The sequence below is a fragment of the Perognathus longimembris genome, chromosome 27 (genome assembly GCF_023159225.1).
Source record: "Perognathus longimembris pacificus isolate PPM17 chromosome 27, ASM2315922v1, whole genome shotgun sequence".
Taxonomy (NCBI): domain Eukaryota; kingdom Metazoa; phylum Chordata; class Mammalia; order Rodentia; family Heteromyidae; genus Perognathus; species Perognathus longimembris.
In genome coordinates, this window is record NC_063187.1 from 1,694,848 (window position 1) to 1,709,673 (window position 14,826).

Sequence of the window (14,826 nt, forward strand, 5' to 3'; positions counted from 1 at the left end):
TTTTTTAGTGGCTACCTGGGTTTAGTTTGAGATGAGCCAACCGTTTGTAGACAAGTAGTGACCATGGGTGCATAAACAATGCAAATTTGCTTAAAGCATCATTGATAAATGGTTGAAATTTCAATTTTCCCATTAGATTTGTTTGATTGAAAATAAAAGCTATCAGTCACCTACGTTGGTAAAGTTGTAGGTCACAATCAATTTTTAAATATTAAAAATAGAAATTAAATACTTGTCTTTTTAAACAAAAAAGATATGAGTGCTACGCTATAAGGTAATTAAGAGAATAGAATAAAGCGAATGTCTACTCTCTCTGAGTCAAGAAATTCTGGAGTTAAGAACACTATCAGAGTTGTGGCACACTGGACGGGCAGAAGGAACACACAGAGAAACACAGAATATCTTCTTCCTTCCCTCTCTTACTCCTACCTGGCCAGCCAGACTCATGGGTAGAGGTGAGAAAAGTCCTGTCTTTCTATTTGTCTGTCTGTGTGTCTGTCTATTTATTATTTTGTGCTGGTCTTTATTTTTTATGCTGGTTTTAGAGCCTGAACTCAGGGCTACGATGCTCTTTCTGAGCTACTGTGCTCAAGACTAGTGCTGGGCCACTTGAGCCACAGGTTTACTTTCAGCTTTTTGGTGGCTAGTTGGAGATAAAACTCTCAAGGTCTTTCCTGGCCAGGCTGTCTTTGAACCTTGATCCTCAGGTATCAGCCTCTTGAGGAGTTAGGATTATAGGTGTGAACCACTGATGCCCAGCTTGAAATGTATTTTCTGAGATGGTTAAAAACAACAAGAACCTTTGATCTGTGCCTTCAAAACTCTTCAACTTTAATGTGTACAAACTTCAAAAATGACAACAGTGAGTGATTCAACAACTTTGACTTTCAACTTTATTTAGTCTTGACTATGTTAGCTTTGTTTCCTAAGAAAGCAGTAAGGGAAAGCAGTAAGGAAAAGAAAGCAGTAAGGAAAATTTGCTTCTGTTTTTAGATCACAGAAATCTCCTAAAACACTATAGAACCACAATGACCTCTGTGTATTTCTACTGTGTCCACACGTAGGTAAAGAGCAAATAAGAAGATCCCTTGAGAAGATCTTGCAGGAGAGGACGGAGCAAGAATCTCGGTCAGCATTTGTGATCATAGATTATTAAACAAACAAGTTTAAAAAATCCAATTCCTTCTATTTCAGTTGAGGCTAAGAAGCCCTTTGGATGGTACTTAGTCTAAAAAATAAATAGTGCTGTAGCTCATGCCTGTAATCCCAGATTTTTAGGAGGTGAGGGTCAGAAGGATGGAATTCATGGCTATTCCGAGCAAAACGTTAAGCAAGATTCTGTCTCCAGCCTCTGTGGTGGTCTGTACCTGTAATTCTAGCTACTGGGAGGCTCATGTAGGAGGATAGAAATCTGAGGCTAGGCTAGTAAAATAATGTAAGACACTGAAAATTAAATAAGGCACAAAAAGGCTAGTGGCATGGCTCAAGCAGTAGATCTGCCTATTAAGATCTAGGGAAAAGTCCAGTGAAGGCCATAGTTATTTCTGAGGCTGTGGTCTAGCCTTTGGTCAACAGAGGATGTTTGCAGCTCTTCTTTCTCCATTTCCTCCACTCATCCAAGAAGTAGTTGGATAAGGATGATTGTGGCATTAAGAGAAAGGTCAAGGTCAAGCAAGATGGAATAGCTTGAGTCTGTCACATAACTCTTCTTTCAGTGCCTTGGGTTTGGCAGGATAATCCAGAGAAACTTTGAAATGTGCTGGGCATAAACTCTCCCTGTTCCCCACTCCCCCTCTTTCTGGAAGAATCCACTGGGATTCTATTTTTTAAGTCTTCTGAAGACACTTGCCAACCAAAGAGAGCTCAACATTGTTCATTGTAATATGGTTTTTCTTCTTGGTCCTTCTTTGAGAACAGTTCATTCATGAAGAAGTCTATCTGCATAATTGCATAATCAACTTTGAATACTATCTTTCTTTGGAGAAGCAAATAAAATATCAACAAGACTTGGGATGTAAACAGACTTGCTTTGAACCTTCTGTGTGCAAAGAAACACAAAGCAGTGAGAGCTTCTCTGGCTGTTTGGTTTTCTGAATTCCTTGATTTTCCAATAGCTTTCCATAAAAGGAAGAATTCACAGAGTATAATCACTGAACTCAGCAAAAGGAACAATCTAGAAGCTGCTGTTCTTACAAGTATACAAATCTTGACCATTGCTTTGTCCTTTCTTTAATAATCTACATGTAGAATTAGCATTTCTTCTCCTTGACCAAAAACAACTTGAACGTCACATATACATATGTAAATATATAATAAATAAAAATCTATCTATCATCTATCTATCTAATATGCATTAGCTGAACACAAGTGACTCACAGTGTAATCCTAGCTATTCAGGAGGCTGAGATCTGAGGACTGAGGTTCAAAGCCTGCCTGCTTAAGAAAGTCTATGAGGCTTTTATGTAAAGGTGTGACTTGAATGGTAGAGCACCACCCTTGAATATAAAAGGCTAAGGGACATGAGTTCAAGCCCCAGGACTGGCACAAAAGAATACAGACATACATACATGCATACATGCATTATTTTGAAGATAATGCGGGCAAAGCTAGAATTCATTTTCAGTGGCTATGGTTTTCAGTGTACTTGTGTTGAGATATATTTCAGCTCCATCAGTTATTGAAAATTAAATAACATCATCAACAAAATTAAGTAGCTGGAAAAGAAGAATGCTTTCCAGTTTGTTAAGCATTAGAATGTTTAATTCAAGGAAGACCTAATATTTTTGTCTTCTCTATATAAAATTGTAAGACCTTGACATATATATGTCCAATATGTCTTATATGTTATGAATCTATAAAATATTCACTTTGATATGAAAGTTTGAAATACTATTAATTTCTTGAAAGAATAAATGGCAAGCATAATTTCTGACTCTTTTCAGGTTGAGTTTGGATTCTGTTGTAGATGCTACAGGAGTGAGGTGACAAGTCAGAATCACAGCATGTATTATAATGACTCTACTACTATGTCTAACTACAAAGTATGTTTTGAAAGGTGAAACCAGAAAACCTTTTCTTAGGTTATTTCTAAATTGTAAATGATATAAAAAGTACCCACATAAAATAATTTTAATATTAGGCTTCACAAGGTTAATTATGTTTGAATATTGACTTGTTTATTGGCAATGCACAGGAACAGTTAGTTCATTGTCACTTCATCCATGGAAATCTTGACAGGAGGCACTACCATGTTGTAGATATGAATATTAAACAAAGCATAAGCAGTAGCAAGAGATGGAAAAATAGAGTCCAAGGAACAATAAAGCCTGGTTTGGGGAATAAGTAAACTCATGGCCTGATATATATTCTTATGAGGGACCTTCACACTATATCACACAGGGGAACAAATTTATTTCCTCACAAATACATTCTGTTTCTATTTTATTAACTGATTTTAGATGTTGCCCCATAGAGGAAAGCCAAAGTAAGAAAAACAAATCTCTTATGCTGTCATTTCCAAGGCTTCCTTTAAACAGTAAACGTCATTTCAATATCAGTTGGGTACTGGTAACTTAATCCCAGCTACTATAATCCAGCTACTCAGGAGTCTGAGATCTGAGGACTGAGGTTCAAAGCCAGCCTGGGCAAGACAGTGAAGACTCTTACCTACAATAAAACTACTCAGAAAAAGTCAGAAGTGACAATATAGTTGCAGTGGTAGAGTATTAGCCTTGAGTACAAGAAGCTCAGGGACAGTGCCTAGGCCCTGAGTTCAAGCCCCAGGACTAATACCAAATAAAAGAAAAAAGAAAACATTTCACTAGCAACTGATAAGACCCCATAACAGACAAATGATAATTCATACTATTATTGCTCTGAATACTCTACATGTGTTATCTCAATCTTCATGGAAACATATCAATCATACCCACATTGTGCAGACAAGGAAACTGAGGCATGAAGAAGTTGGAAAGACCACCCCATGTGCCAGTGCTGGAGAAAAATGGTTCTGTAATTTAAGGTATGCCTGGCCGCAGGTATCTTAGACAGAACCAACCTGCCTCAAAGGCCTTCACTAAGCAAGAGAGCCTCTTAAAATAATCAACTGATGTATAATTCTCTTTACTCTGATGGAATGGTTTTACCCTAACTTTTAGATGATCTCTGTATTTTTCTGTATGTAACTAAGAAGGCCTGTGTTTACGAGTTATGTGAAATGCAGTTTATATAGTCTGCCTGTGGACTTGGTTTAATTATTCAAATAATGGGTCATATTTAAGAGATTTGTGGTACCAGCAATTTTTTAAAAAGAAAATCTTCAGTAATGTATTCTCGGAAGAGTTATCAGTCTTCGTTTGGGGGTACCTACCTATTGAGGTGATATTTTTACTTTTGTAAAAGTTTACTCCCAAGATTGAGTTGATCTTCGTAAAACACTCCTTGATTAAGTTAAATAATATGAGGAAAATAAACTAAGACAACAACTGGGTGGAAAAAAAGAAATTCCTAGAACAAACTTGATCTGTAAGTTTGAAGAAGCCATGCAGCGCTCATTTTATATAAAGGCCAGACTACACAATGGAATAGTTCTGTTTCTCTTGATTAAAAAAATAGTAAAAGATACTTATAAATCATTATCAATTTGGATTGTTCCTAGAATTATGTCTACTTGCTGGCTTTGAGCATAGAGATACTTTTTCTATAGTTGTATACAGGCCTGGGCCTGGCCACTGTCCCCGAACTTTTTAACTCAAGACTATTGCGCTGTCTACTTCTGGTTTTCTGGTAGTTAGACATTAGAGCCTCACAGACTTTCTTGGCCCATTGGCTTTGAACTGAGATCTTCAAATCTCACTCTCCCAAATAACTAGGATTATAAGCATGACCATCAGCACCTGCTTAGTGATACCTTTAAGTGCATTCATCAGCCAAAAGCTATTTTCCAATCACATGATTAAGCAGAATAGACAGAAATGTTCCCAAGAAACACACCCAGAGCTGAGATTGGAAAACCCGGCCTGAAAAGTCCCATTATTTTAATGTGGGCAATGAAGAGAAATTCAAAGAGAAATGAAACGTTTTCCACATTCAATGGGTTATTGCAAAAAAAAAAAAAAAAAAAAAAAAGAAAGAAAGAAAAAACCCACCACAAATCACACTGGAAAAGTACTTGTTCAGGAAGTTGCTAAAAGCAAGGAGATACAGAAATGGCAGGAGAAACAGAAACAACAACAACAAAAAGACTGCTTCCTATTGCCTCCATTGTCTGAATGTCAAACACCCCCTGGGCTCCCTAGGAGTTGTTAGAGCTGTAGGAGAAGCTCCTAACAGGTTCTCCTTCAAAGGGAGATCTTGAAAACGGCAGGGGTCTCACTCTCGTCCATATGGGCTTGGAAAAGTCAAGAGAAAATGTGGGCTGCACTTTTTCAGATCTATTTGCATATGTTCTTTCGTTTGCAGGATAGCTCTGGATATAATTTAATTGTTGTGGGGATTTTTTTTTTGCCTCTATGAATACATATGCAAATGGATTTCCCTTGCAGCTGTGGCTTCTTAATTGTGTGCCTCTGTGTGTGTGTCTGTGTGTGTGTCTGTGTGCGCGTGTGTGCGCGTGCGTGCCTGGCCCTACAGGCTCAGGGGCCACAGAAGGAAGGAAAGAAGGACTTTTGTCTTTTAACCTGCAAGAAATTTCACTCATGCAAGACAGAAATGCAAGCAGGAAACAGCCCACCAGGGTCGCTGCTGGAATAAGAAGCTATTCATCCCCCTCCCCCCCCCCCCCACGGAAATGATTGTGATCTAGCGTTTCAATGAAGTAGGAGGGTATTTGGTAGGTAAAGGTAACTCTTAAAAGCATCTGTGGGAACAGTTGACTAATGAGATGTAAAAAATAAAAGATCTAGATGGATTCTAGATCATGCTATATGGGTTATTTGTCCAAGTGATATTTTTTCCCCTGGGATGTGTTCAAGTCACTTCTAGTACTAGGGGATTTGAAGCTTTTTCTTTTTTTCTTTTTTTTTGTGCCATCATAATTATGGACCTTCTTCTGAGATTAGGGGAAGGGTTTGATTTTCTTTTAAAGGTGAACATCTCCACATGTTTACTTTGATGTGAGTGTCAAATAGAAGCTGAAGCCATTTCGCCTGAGATTTCCACAAGATTCTTCATTGCCAAGAAAGAACATTCACTTCAGTTGATAACTCGCACTGTTCATTTTCTTCATATGGTGGTACATCATCAACCATTTTCTCTACCCAAAGCACTGGTGATGCTTGTGTATGATTTCACTTAAGAAAAAGTTGGGTATTTTAGGTTTTATTCCAAATCACTGTCTGTCTGTCTGTCTGTCTGTCTGTGTGCATATGGACATGCATGTGTGCATGTTGGTCCTGGGGCTTGAACTCAGGGCTTGCACACAGTCCCTTAGCTTTACCATTCAATGTTAGTGCTCTGCCACTTGAACCACAGCTTTACTTCAAGCTTTTTGCTGATTAATTGAAGCTGAGAGACTTTCCTGCCCATGCTGGCTTTGAACCAATGATCCTCTGATCTCAGTCTCCTCAGTAGTTAGGATTACTGGCACCCAGAATTCTAAAACTACTTAATGAATTTATAAAAGCAGTCCTACTCAAATTTTTAAAGTTTAATTGAAACAATAAAAATACTTGATTGAGTGTTACTTGCTTATTTGGAGGAAAATATGACTGTCCCAGAAGAATTTCAATCTTTTTTCCCTTCTGCTTATCAACTTTTTTATTAATCATTGCTTGGAGTCAACATTTTTGGCTTCCTATAGGTAGAACAGGTGGCAGCCATCTTTTGGCCAAGACAAAAACATTATTTATAAAGTGAGAAGGAAGTGGGTAAATATTTCCCTCTAATTTCAAATCTTAGAAGCCTAGCTGAAAAAAAAAAAAGAAATAAGATACTACAGTGTAACTATTACTATTAAAAGATTCATTATCTTCATTAAGCAAAATGCAAATTAGCAGAAAGGAATACGAGAAATAAACGCTAGATGGAAAATTGTTGCCACCATTTGATTTTATTAATGAGAAACAGATGATTCACTGAGTTGGTTTCATCTAGTCACAAATGTCCAAAAATGCAGAGTGTAACTCTACTTTGTATAAACAAGGATACTATTACAGATGGAAATGAAGCTAGATTGGTTTTTGTATATAAATAAATCCCTTGTCTCTCAAAAGAAGAAACATCTGGCTGGGTGCCGGGGGCTCACACCTGTCATCCCAGCTACTCCGGAGGCTGAGGTCTGAGGATCAAGGTTCTAAGCCAGCCTGGGCAGGAAAGTCCCTGAAACTCTTATCTCCAAATAAGCAGCAAAAAGCCAGAATTAGAGGTAGAATTAGAGAATTAGATGCAACAGAGGTAGAGACTTAGTCCTGAGCAGGAAAAGCCAAGTAAAAGTATGAGGTCCTGAGTTCAAGTACCAACACCACCACTACTATTACTATTATTACTACTATGACTACCACACACACACACACACACACACACACACAGAAGCAACATCATGAGAACAGAGGACAAATGTCAAAATGATCTTTGTTCTTTGAAGATGACAGAAATTAGAAGAGGAAGAGTGATTCCTATAAAATGGAAAGGGAGTATAAAATGGAAGAAAGTAAATCCAGTCCCTGAGATGACTACTTGTCCAGTTACTATTTTGTTTTTCTTTTTTTTTTTTTGGCCAGTCCTGGGGCTTGGCCTCAGGGCCTGAGCACTGTCCCTGGCTTCTTTTTGCTCAAGGCTAGCACTCTGCCACTTGAGCCACAGCGCCGCTGGCCGTTTTCTATATATGTGGTGCTGGGGAATTGAACCCAGGGCCTCATGTATACGAGGCAAGCACTCTTGCCACTAGGCCATATTCCCAGCCGCTACTATTTTGATAAACATATCCTTCTGTTATTTACTAATTAGTTAATGCCATGGAGAGCTCCATCAAGTACAAGGAAAGTCCTTCCTGTGTTCTATATTGTTATGCATGTATGTTCAAATTGTAACACATCATATAGGAATAATTGGCTACTGCAATCCTGGGTTGCTTATTCACAAATTGTGATGCCTTCAAAGGAATTAGAAACTAGGAAGTGCTAATACATTCTATGTGCAGCTCTTGGGTATGACAAGGAACAGGGAGGGGAGGAGTTAGGTAGGAATTCCAAAAGGTATTCCATAAGAGTCAAAATCCACAGATTCCTGGTTATTACATTAGTATGATTTGGGCTGGGAAGGTGGCTTAGTGGTACCATGCTTGCCTCGCATGCATGAGGCCCTGGGTTCGATTCCTCAGTACCACATACACAGAAAAAGCCAGAAGGCGCTGTGGCTCAAATGGAAGAGTGCTAGCCTTGAGAGAGAGAAAAAAAAGCTCAGGGACAGTGCCTAGGCCCTGAGTTCAAACCCCAGGACTGGCAAAAAAACCCCAAAACCATAAATTAGTACGATTTTTCTCCAAAACTTAATCATGTACTATTTTTTACTTTATTTTTTAAAAGACCACTAGCTCCTGACAGTTTGTTTCATTTCATAAATATGTTATTGATTTCCTGCTCTTTGCTAAATATGCTTCTGTGTATTTGAGAGATATTATTAAACAACACTAATGACACCCAAACCAGGGCCTACTATTGGGGCGATATACATTGATCCTAAGGAAATTTGTATGTGCTTGAAGACTGCCAGCACCAGAACAGGATGCTAGAAACTTGGTGTATCTTGGTGGGTTTAAATAGGCTGGTTAGGTAGGACTCAGTCAGATGATACTACCGCAAATACTTGAAGGGAGGAAGTTCTTATTCCAGACCAACCAAAGTGCTTTTCTGGTGAAAGAAAATGGCAATTCTGGGGCTGGGGATATGGCCTAGTGGCAAGAGAGCTTGCTTCGTATACATGAGGCCCTGGGCTCAATTCCCCAGAAAACGGCCAGAAGTGGCGCTGTGGCTCAAGTGGTAGAGTGCTAGCCTTGAGCAAAAAGAAGCCAGGGACAGTGCTCAGGCCCTGAGTCCAAGGCCCAGGACTGGCCAAAAAAAAAAAAAAAAAAAAAAAGGCAATTCTGAAACTCTACATCAAGAGCATATCTTGGTAAATCAAGGAAATGAAAAACACCACTTGAAACAGATTAAGACAATGTGAACCAAAAAAAGGTTTGAAAAAATAATCTTTATAAACCCTCTGGTGTAAAATTTGTCCTATAAGCATAGAGTATTCTCAAGTTTCATTTATTTTATAATTAAGTTTATTATAAAAACTTAAACATGACCTTACTGCATTGGATTCAATGACTTTTTCTTTTTCTTTTTTTTTTAGTTTTTTTTAATTAATTTATTTTTTTATTAATTGAACATAAATTTTTTTTACAAGGTGTTGTGCAAAGAGGGTGCAGTTACATAGTAGGGCAGTGTGTACATTTCTTGTGATATCTTACGACCTGTTTTTCCATCCCTTGTCTAGGTCAGGTAGACACATATGCAATATACAATGTATCAAGAACATATACAGTGTTCACAGACTTGGTCTCTACTGTCTCTCCGTCTCCCTTTGTTAACAGTCATATATCAGGGAGATCATGCCCCTTTGTTTTCTGTGTTCTAGGCTTGTCTCACTCAACATTATTTGTTCGAGTTCTGACCATTTCCCTGTGAATAACAATATTTCACCATTCCTAATTGCTATGTAGTATTCCATTGTGTATAAGTACCATATATTTTGGATCCATTCGTCTGTGGAGGGGCATCTGGGTTGTTTCCATATTTTGGCTATTGTGAATTGTGCCGCGATAAACATGGAAGAACAAATGTCTTTTTGATATCTTGGGTTTTGCTGTTTAGGATAGATGCCTAGGAGTGGTATGGCTGGGTTATAGGGTAGGTCTATATTGAGCTGACTTTTTCTTTTTCTAACTCAGGGAGACACTGATACTTTTGATTTCTTTTTGTATTCCTGTTATTGTCTCTTTGGAAAAGATAGATATGAATTTCTATAGGAAACTAATCATTAATAATGAGCTTAATTTCATCATCATACAGTAGGATAGCTATTTGAGAAAAACAGACACACAATTTATGGGAAGCATGGTGCTAAAATTCCTTCTTTACCCTCTCACTTAACACATTCTTTTAAATTGAATTCATAAAATATTACAAGCATTTGGTTAAGTACAAAAGGTGGTGAGCCACTGGCTTTGTGGACTTGCTACCTAGCAGAAGGTAAGAAGTAGGATTTAAAACATATTCTAGCCCAGAACTGGTGGCTCACGCCTATAGTCCCAATTACTTTGGAGGTGAGAGGTAAGGACCAAGGTTCAAAGCCAGACTATGCAGGAAAAACCATGAGAGAGTCTTATCTCCAGTTAAACATCAAACATCTGGAAGTGGAACCTCTGGCTTAAGTGGTAGAGAGCTAGCCTTGGGCAAAAAAGCTCAAGGACAGAGTGTAGGCCCTGAGTTCAAGACCAAGGACTGACACAAAGCAACAACATTAACAACAACAACAAAACCCCGATAAACCATATTCTACAGGTGTCATAAAAAGGACATATTGTATATTTTCAGAATCCATGCACTTAGCATTAATCTAGACTAGCGATATGGAAGTCCTTGTGAGAATAGGGGACACCTTCACACGGGGCATAGAGGTAAGGAGTTTGCTTGTTAACAATTATGCGACACGGTGTTGAAGAGGAAGAAACTTCTCCTTACAAAGATCTAAGAGAGCCAGGTGCCAGTGGCTAACGCCAGTAATCCTAGCTGTTTGGGAGGCTGAGATCTGAGGATTGTACCTCTAAGCCAGCCTGGGCAGGAAAAGTCTGTAAAACTCGTAAGTCTAATGAATCACCAGAAAACTAGAAGTGGAGCTGTGGCTCAAAATGGTAGAGCACTAGCCTGGAGCAAAAGTGCTCTGGGACAGTAGCTAGGCCCTGAGTTCAAGCCCTATTACCATCAGAAAAAAGGAAAAAAAGATCAAATTGTGCAGAAAGAATTTGAAAATATGGAAGAATCCTTTTGGATCATTCAAACAAGGAAAGACAAGATTCTTAAAACCATAAAGATTATTTTGACTAATATGTAGAAGGGAAATATTGAAGGGACAAGGTGAAGATAGACTAGGCCAGGCACCAGAGATCTGAGGCTAGCAATTGAAAACCAGCTTGGACAGGAAAGACAATGAGACTCTTATCTCCAATAAACTACCAAAAAGCAGGAAGTAGAGCTGTGGCTCAAGTGGCAGAGCACTGGCTTTGAGCAAAAAAAATGCTCAGGGCCAGCATTCAGGCCCTGAGTTCAAGCCTCTGGACTTGCACTGAAAATGTAAGAAAAAGATGGAAAACCAAGCATAAGAACTGTTGTGCTAATTTTGCGGGGGAGTAGGAGGACAGACAGCATGGAAGTTTGAACTCTGGACCTCATGCAATGCTCAGCTTCTACACATGGGGGTGCTTCGGCATCTGAGCCTTACATTGTGCCCTACTTTTTTTACTGGTCATTTTGGAGTTGGAGGTTACCCAAGTTTTCTGGCCTCAGATCATGATCCTCTCGGTGTCAGCCTCCTGAGGGCCTAATCTCACAGGCATGTTCTACCAGCACCTAGCAGAAGTGGGTTCTGGATATGTTCATTAGGTGGCACAAACAGAGAGTTTGTGAGCAGATGTATGGCAAGAGAGAGCAAGAATAATTCAAGCCAGACTCTTGGTGGTAAATTGAGAAATAGATTAAATGAAGCCAGCCACTATGACCAGCAAATGACCAGTCTAGTGATTGCCATTCTGATCTCACTTGTAGGCTCTATAAACAACTCTCTATTTTCTCTTGTCCATGTAGATGAGAAGCTTCAGAAAGATTTGAAAGACATAAAAGACAAAGGCAGGGCTGGGGATATGGCCTAGTGGCAAGAGTGCTTGCCTCCTATACATGAGGCCCTGGGTTCAATTCCCCAGCACCACATATACAGAAAATGGCCAGAAGTGGCGCTGTTGGCTCAAGTGGTAGAGTGCTAGCCTTGAGCAAAAAGAAGCCAGGGACAGTGCTCAGGCCCTGAGTCCAAGCCCCAGGACTGGCCAAAAAAAAGAAAAAAAAAAGACAAAGGCAAATCTGTGTTCAAACAGTGTTTTGCACAACATATGAATATGTCAAAGTTACATATGTACTATATAATTTTATATATAAGATCTAGGCTGTCATTTTTTCTCTAAAAATATTTGATTTTTCCCACATATTTTCACTGTACCTTAAAGTATGCATAATAAGTTGAAGTTTAACATGAAGTATATATTTTTTTATTATATGCTAAGGATCTCCAAGGACATAAAGTAGGAAGGAATATAAACAAAGTTTCATTTATACCAGGTCATTTTTTATTGTTTGAAACTAATTATACTTCTCTCTGTTCTTTCTTTAATAAAGCTTCTGATTTCAGTTTTCATAAGATTATGCAAGTGTGAAGAATGATGTGCCAAGGGTTATTTCAAAAGAAAATAGAAATGGCAGGTAAACAAAGTCGATCTGGAGTAGAATTATATTTAAGGTGTCTTTCATTAGATCTACAGGTTCAAAGAAGTTCTTGAATTAATGCATATTTCTGTAAAAAGGTAATGGTAAATTCAGAGTGTAAAGCAGACACCTGCCATTTTATTTCCCGCTGCTCTTTTTTTATTACTGCAAAGCACACGGAGTATTTGTGTTGGTGCCAATTAATCAGCATTATTGTTATAATTTGATTAGCCAGCTACTGAGTAAGTAAAAGTCTTAAAAGGGGCAGAGCCTCCAAAGTTTAAAATAAAATCTCCTATAATTGGAGGAATAAATTAATTGCTTAAAAACCATTGGTTGGGGCTCTGCTCCAGCTTCCTTCTCGACAAAGGGAGATATGAATGCATACCACTAGGTGTTGTCATAAGAATTAAGTAAAATGATCTTGGTAAAAAGTTTACCAGATGACTTAACTGAGGAAAGCTGTCCATGAACCCTGGCTACCAGGGGCATCCTTTGTTCCAACACGTTATGTAAATTTACACCATCATATCTGGACTCCTACTTTTGATGGAAACATCTGTCCCCCCCTCCCCCACACACTGTGCCCTCCACCCTTCTATGAGGGTCAATTTGGACTACTGCCTTTTCTTTGCCATGAGTATTTTAATTATTCTCCCAAATGGCACCTTGGTAGTACAACTTCTGAGCTAAGAAAAACAACAGAAACAAAGCAAGTTAGTACAGCACCGGCTATTATACACTCGGTAATGATTCTAAGGATCCACCCAATTGGTGCCAGGCAGTGTACTGCCACCCTTTCCCTTTATTAAGACTTAGCTGAGAACCTGCCCTTGCTCGATTGTCACTCATGACGTCCCTGTCTCCCGTGTGGCCTTTACCTCTCTCTTTTCTTCTCCCCCACCCTATAATATAAATGAGATTATGTCTGGGGATGCAAAAGCGAGACACAGAGAGAAATAGGCTTGGCGGCAGCTTCCAGGTCTTCCTTTTCTAAACCAAATGAGGAGGTTCTCAGAAAAACACAGAAAAGAGGAGAAATGTGTATGGCGTTCTTCCACTGATGGTTTGTGGAGCTAAGACTCTAAGCCCTCACTCAGTAGCATGGGGCAAGTGTTACTCAGAAAATGTGATAGGCCATAGTTAGAGGTATATGCACCCACAAGCGCACACACACTCAGGTGCACACGTGCGTACACACACACACAGAGTAATTCCTGACTTCTTTTCTGGAATGTGTTAAAGGTACAGGAAATGGGTGCGGCAAGGTGGAATGACTACTGTAAACTGGGGCCAAGACTACACATCCTGCCAGGGCAGGTGGCTCTGTCCGGCCTGTCATCCCAGCTACTCAGGAGGCTGAGATCTGAGGATCCCGGTTCAAAGCCAGCCTGGGCAGCAAAGTCCATGAGACTCTGATCTCCAATGAACCACCAGAAAACCGGAAGTGGAGCTGTGGCTCAAGTGGTAGAGCACCAGCCTTGAGTGAAAGAGCCTAGGGACAGCGCCCAGGCTGCTGGGTCTGCAGGCCCTGAAAGCCCAGCAGGAGCAGCAGGCACTTCCGGCCGGCCCTCACCTTCCCCGGCCCTCACTTCTTCCCACCTGTCCACGCTTCCCTCTGGCCAGCCGGGTAGGTGGGGAGTGATCAGCCCCTATCTAGTGCCGCCCATCTGCGCTTCCCGGTGCCACTTCCTCCCTGAGGCCCTGCTGGTCTTTCCACAGCACACCAGGGCCTGGACAGGCCTGGGCACAGGTGCAGGCCCCGCCCAGGAGCAGGCCCTGCCCAGGCACAAGCCCCACCCAAGCCCCCACCCCCGCCCAGGTGCAGGCCCCACCCAGGCGCAGGCCACGCCCAGGCGTAGGCTCCACAAACCCCGCCCAGGCACAAGCCCCACCCAGACCCCGCCCAGGCGCAGGTCCCGCCCAGGCCCCACCTCTCAGCCAGAAGAGGTGACTCTGAGTGGGAATTATCCTCTCTACCCACCCCGCGCATGGCCACAGAAATATGGAAGTGTACTGGGGTGCATGCCTTCAGAAGCTTAGATGGTGACACTCCCTTGATAACCTCAGACCTCCGGCATCAGGTTAAGGCACTGTTCACATTCTGGGCTGTACGGTCAGACACATTCTTCAGGTCTTCGGAAGGTATAAGGAAGGATGTGGATATTATATATATATATATATGAATATATGTATGTTTATATATTATGCATATCTTATCTACAAATTATGTAATATAAACAAAATATAAAAATATTACATACAAATATAACGATATAAATGTTTTATATATGTACAATATATATAGAGAGAT

The 14,826-nt window shown here is 40.1% G+C and overlaps 1 protein-coding gene across 12 annotated transcripts in view; it reads right to left on the minus strand.

The window, feature by feature from the left end:
- Sox5 (SRY-box transcription factor 5) overlaps positions 1–14,826 on the minus strand; it is an 884,924-nt gene that overhangs the window by 85,615 nt on the left and 784,483 nt on the right. The gene's annotated exons all lie outside the window — the stretch shown is intronic.